Here is a 5,981-nt window from a genome sequence, read left to right on the forward strand (position 1 = left end):
GAATCGATTTGGGACCTTGTGAATCGGAATTGAATCAATTCTAGAAATCAGTGACGATACCCAGCCCTAGCCCACACCGAGCAGCGCCTGAAACAGCGAGGCCTCGGGTGCAGCAGCCTGTGCATGAACATCAACAATCACACACAGGCCTTAAATCACTTCACAGTCCGTCCCACAAGATCATAAAACACTTGATTTATAACACATCAAACAGGCTTTATCAGCTGCAGACAACATCCCATAACACAGCCCAGGATCACAGCAGGGTGGAACAGACACAAGCAGCAGGCAGACATGATGCATGTAGAGCTGGAAGTCTCTTCTTGCTTAGCAGAAACGGTTACGTATGTACGATTATGGAACGATGTGAAATGCATTGCTGACTGCACGTGCAGTACAACCTTTACTGTAGCTGATACGTATGATAGATCATTACTCGAACATCAAGTTAGAAACTTAAAATGAAAAAGAATGAATTGCATGAATGAAACGTTGCTGTGAGCGAGTGGTCCCAGCCTTCATTCAGGTATGAAGCAGTCCAAACAGAAGTGTTCAAACCCTGTGGATGCTCTCCACTCGTCCCAGGTGTGCCCACTTGCTTTTGCACAGCCCTCTGTCTCTGTGTTTGCTGTGATTCGTCACAGTAACTGTCCCGGGTTTGTTTGTGTGAGCAGTCTGTCGCTGCTGTTTCTTTGTTACAGATTTGTTTATACTTTGTTCTTTCTTTCAGTCTTCATGAGGGTCAGGTGTGAGGAGAGGCCTCATTTCAAAGTGCTGCTGATGTCAGACGTGACATCAAGAGGAGGGGTTTCTTCTACCACAGACATCCTTCCTTTTGTTTGTTTCAAGGTCTCTTTTTTCATAAATAGAGCCGTTTGTGTAAATGTGTGAGGAGGTTTTTGCCATTTTCAGTCATCTGTGTAGAGGTTTAGGTCCCTCAGCTTGCCGGACTAATTGAAGTGAGATTAATTGGCCCTGTGTACAGTCAGTCTCTGCCAGAGTCAGGTGAGAGAGCAGAGGTGAGCTGTGTCACCAAATCCTTTTGAGTTTTGTTACCTTGGGTGGAAGTTTTGTTGAGTTTCACGTATGATAGGGTCCACTGTAAACCTGAAATGTCTGCTTCCCTACCGCCCTCCTGGACGCTGAGTCTGACCACTTCACACCCACACAGACGGTCGGCAGCCAGCGTAGCGGCTGATGACAGGAGTTACTGAGCTCCTCTGTTTGAGCGAGTCAGCGGTGTGACTGCAGAGTTTTGGACGCTCTGCAGACGAGCCGGCCGCCTGCTGTAGACATCGAACACAGACCAGAAGACAAAGGCACGCACTGATGATGCTCTTCATCTGAAACCCACAAACACACTCGCAGATAAGCTCTCATCCACGTCACAGCACCTCACCCACTGAGATAAATCCACAGTTTTGTCTCTGACGTTAAACACCACCACAGTCCGGTCACATTACATGTTTCAGCCAGGCCCTCGTAGCTGACTGAATCATATTCCTTTACTAAAAATGGCAGAAGATCATGTGACACATTACCTGTGTGACTCAGCGCTGCCACCATTAAAAGGATGAGTGCTGGTTTTCACTGGTCTCTAATAAAGCGTCTCTACTAGACTCCAAAAGCCAAACCACAGCCGAGGTGTCCGAGCACCACACCTGTATCGGTGCCTGTCTGAAAGTGGGCGGTGACTGGCTGCACAGGTGAAAGTGCTGAAATGCAGCTGAGGTTTCAGAGTGTGAGGGACCCGAGGAGGGAGCGCTGCCTCTCTCACGGCCGATCGCCACAAAAGCTGCTCGAAACTCATCCTTCGGTGTGTGGGCGGAGCCACTGAAGAAAAGCATCACTGTGCTCGTGTTCAGTGGAGACCGTCAGCACTGATGGATGACTGTTCGCTGCTCGCTGTGTCAGACCCGTCCTGCAGGTAAATGCTGCATCAGCTGGAAGGACCGATGAGTTCAAAGAGGCTCTGCGATCGATGACGGCGTGAGATCGTCACGATGACGCTGAAACTTAATCAGAGAGAACGCCGCGAAGCCGCCTGGAGCTGTCGTTAGGGCAGCAGCACTGAAGCAACATTGTTGATCAGAGATCATTGATCAGTGGCTGCTCATCAGTTTCCATGACAACTTGCACATAGGTGATAAAATTGATGGATGACAAAAATGTGAAAATATTCAGTCACTGGAAATCCTGTAACCCACCTGTCGCTGCTTCGTCCCTGCACATCGACAAAGTAAAACAACTTTGTTTTTCTGCTGTGTAGTTTTGTTTCTGAGGTTTGCCACACATGGCAAGCTCCACACCTCACCACCAGGCGATTCACTTTACTTTGCAGTCACTACTTTATTATACTCATTGTTCAATATTGTTTCTTTATTAAAGTTGTTTTTCCATCACACCTTCCAGTGTTTATATGGCGTGCACACATATTAATGAAGTCTACACCGCCACGTCCTTAAAATGCAGGGAGACGAAGGACGCGTTTGAGGGCCGCATTTCGAGCTTTGAATTGGGACAGCCTTCGTCGCGTCGCTGTGACGTAATCGGCCTTAAAATGCGGCCTTTAAGGCTGCAGACCCTGAATCGGGACACAGCCTCTGTTAGCAGCATAAACTCAGCCACTTACAACATTTCCAAACACCTTCCCACCATCCCAGCACCCACCGTGGGGAAAACACTGCATCAACTCCACCAACCTCACTGACAAGATCCAGATGAAACCATAGCGCTCTCTGATGTGGTCTCTCTCTTATAATAATAACAATTCAGATAAGAGGTAAACCAGGCGAGTGCTGTGACATTGATGCCAATAGATGCTGCTGCAAGGTCAAGGATGAGCATGGAGATGAGTCCAGAGTCAGCTGCAAGCAGAAGATCATTGGGGACTTTTACCTGAGCTGTTCCTGTGAGAAGAACGGGAGCCAGAGTGAAACTGTTCGTTAGTTATTTCCAGTGAGGTGTCCATGAACCTGTGCAGCCACCATCTTTTAAAGAATTTTGGCCATGAAGGCAGATTTGAAACTGGCCTGAAATGATTTAGATTGGAGGGTCTGAACCATTCTTTACCTGTACGGGAGTTATTGTTGAGTTTTAAGAGAAGATGGAACAGAACCAGAGATAAGAGACGAGTGTCCGACTCTCTTGGGGACCCTCCCACAGGGTTAAATCTGGGACTCTCTACCAGTCGCTCTTAGAACTGAAGAAGTTTCTCGGATGAAACGTCTTTAAGAAACTTAAAGAAGTCCAGACGCTTTTCTTTCTGAGCTCCTTAGACTACGACTAACATTCCTCTGTCGTTAAAATCCACAAAGACGCCGTCCACATCCACAAGACAACAGCGTGGACACTTTCCCCAAACTGAATGTCCACAGAAGCACGAGCGGCTCCACAGCAAGGCCTCATTAACCCTTCTCAGGTGAGACAGCATGGGCCACTGGTCGATCCAGCATGGAGGTCTGCTTACTGTCGCCTTCACCCAGAATGTACGATCAAAAGTTTAAGACCACCAAAAATCATATTTTGCATGTTTGGATCTTAACGAAGTTCCAAGTCGAGCTTCAACCTGCAACAAGAAGAAATGGGAGTGAGACAAAACACCTTTGAACCTTGTTTTTGGAACCTCGCAAAGATCCAACCATGCAAATATGGTTTTTGGTGATTTTTCAGGTGGTCGTGAACTTCTGATGGGGACTGTATTTGCAGACCCTTTGCAGTCTGTCCCAAGTCTGAATGAGCAAACATGCAGCCTGCTGTTGAAAGGGACTGTGCCGTGGGTACTGGCACGTCTCACCTGGACTCTCAGTGTCTCTGGTCCATGCAGCAAGCATCGCAGCACCACTGTTTCCTCCACCTCAGTCATTTTATCAGATGAGCTGCAGCAAAGACTGATTATTGAAGCTTGAGTTCGCACACCAAAGAACAGACTGGACAGAGATGCAGGAGCTCATGTTGCAACCTGTTTTTGCTCTTTCACCTCAGTATTTTTAATTTCTCCCTCACAATTGAAATCACACATTTCTATCTTGTTCTTACACCAGTGCTGACGGAGCCCTACCGCACACCGCGGAGGTGGAGCACACTGGGTCCACCAAAATAAAGCTGCACCTCCAGGTGTAGGTGCTCTCTCTCCCTCTCTGCAGGGCTGACTGGAGGACAAGAGACGGTTGCCATGGTGAAGTGGGAAGAGTGCTCTTCATATGGCCACAGGGGGCGGAGATGAGCCGAGACCCAGTTTGACCCAGTTAACCAATCACATTAAGATTGCTTACAGCCTGGGGGTGGCGCTCTTTGTCCCTGCTGAGCTGAGGAACAGACACTCCAACCTTTAACAGCTTAATAGGTTTAACAGAAGATCGTGTCTTCTCTCATGAAAGAACCAACAAACTGGTGCCGACAAAGACCATCGACTGGATAAAGAGAACCAAGGCGGCCCAAATGGAAAGGCAGGAACCATTTGGTGTTGTTAACGCTTCAGTTTGGTTAAAAATCCCGTCACGAGCGACCGATCGGCGGCTGTCAGAGAATTGTTAACAGTCGGAGTAATTAAAAAAGGAAATAGTTGTTTTGTGACGTCACCTTTGTGTTGGTGTGAAAGTCCAATCGAGGAATTGATTTTCCCATTCAGACAGACTGGGATTACCCACAATGCACCTCTGTGATATTCTGCATATTCATAGTTGAGCTGTTGGTATATATTCGCACTGTGTGGCTGTTATTGCTGCCGTGGAGCGACGGCGAGCACACAGGGCTGTAAATGTGACTTCTGTTTGAACACATTCGGCTCGTCGCACTTCAGTGAACTACCGCCAGCTCGTGGTAGGCCTGAGCTAAAGGACGATCTGGCTCCATCCGGTGGAAGAAAGTGATACTGCACCCCGGGAGACGCAGGTACTCATAATAGATAACAGAAGGAATAAATAAAAAACAAGAATATAATTTGGGTATAGGATAAAAAAAGAACATCAATTAATTGATTAACATAAAGACTGAAGTAATAATAAAGTATAAACAAAGTATTGATCCGCTCTCGCCCAGCAGGCTTCACGCTCGTGTCCTCTACCAGAGGCCTGGGAGCCTGAGGGTCCTGCAGTATCTCAGCTGTTCCTAGGACTGCGCTCTTCTGGACAGAGATCTCCGATGTTGTTCCTGCGATCTGCTGGAGCCACTCACCTGGCTCAGGAGTCACCACACTGGGACCATTGCTACCTTCACCCTCCAGCTCTTCTCTGAGCACTTGGTTCTTCTGCAGCTTCTCATATTCCTTCTTCCTGATGTTGGTATCACTACAGCCGTCTTCCTCTGCTTCTCCACCACCACTACGTCCGGCTGGTTAGCCATCACCAGCTTGTCTGTCTGTATCTGGAAGTCCCACAGGATCTTAGCTAACTACCACCCGGGGGGCGTCTCCATCCCTGCACCTGTGGTCTTGCCCGGTCTGACAGACCCCAGCTTCGTGGATCTTGAGCTCAGAGCTGCCATGATTACTGCCTCTGTCAGTGTTTCTCTTAAACAGCTCAGCTGTCTGATGGAGGTGCATGCTGTTACTGAAACAGTGAAGCCCTCTGTTTGTCACAGATCAAATTTCAATCAGATTATAATGCATTACCTTTACTGTTGTGATTTGGTAACATGACTGTTTATGTGCCGGAGGGTGGACAGCCTCACGCCAGCTCATTAGCGGCCGTGTCATTCAGCGTTCATGAACCACTTGCTTTTGAAAATGCGTGAAAATATGAAATGTGTAAGTCTGATAAAAATCTTTTTAAGCTCCGATGTTTCTGAAAAATGATGTCAAATGTTTTTTCATGATGTTGAAAGGCTGGAGTGGTATGTTAACGAGGTCATATTTTCCCTCGTGGATGTTCTTCCTGGCTGATTTGATTGGTAATCGTTCATGTTTGTTTACTCGGACACATGGGATCAAACTCTGTTAATGAATTTATGCTTTACGATGTATGGAGCGGTCCTTGGTGGCA

Source organism: Aulonocara sp. 'chitande type north' Nkhata Bay, linkage group LG18 (genome assembly GCF_057382095.1).
Source record: "Aulonocara sp. 'chitande type north' Nkhata Bay isolate Kocher_YH1m ecotype deep benthic linkage group LG18, A_spYH_male_GT1.1, whole genome shotgun sequence".
Classification (NCBI taxonomy): domain Eukaryota; kingdom Metazoa; phylum Chordata; class Actinopteri; order Cichliformes; family Cichlidae; genus Aulonocara; species Aulonocara sp. 'chitande type north' Nkhata Bay.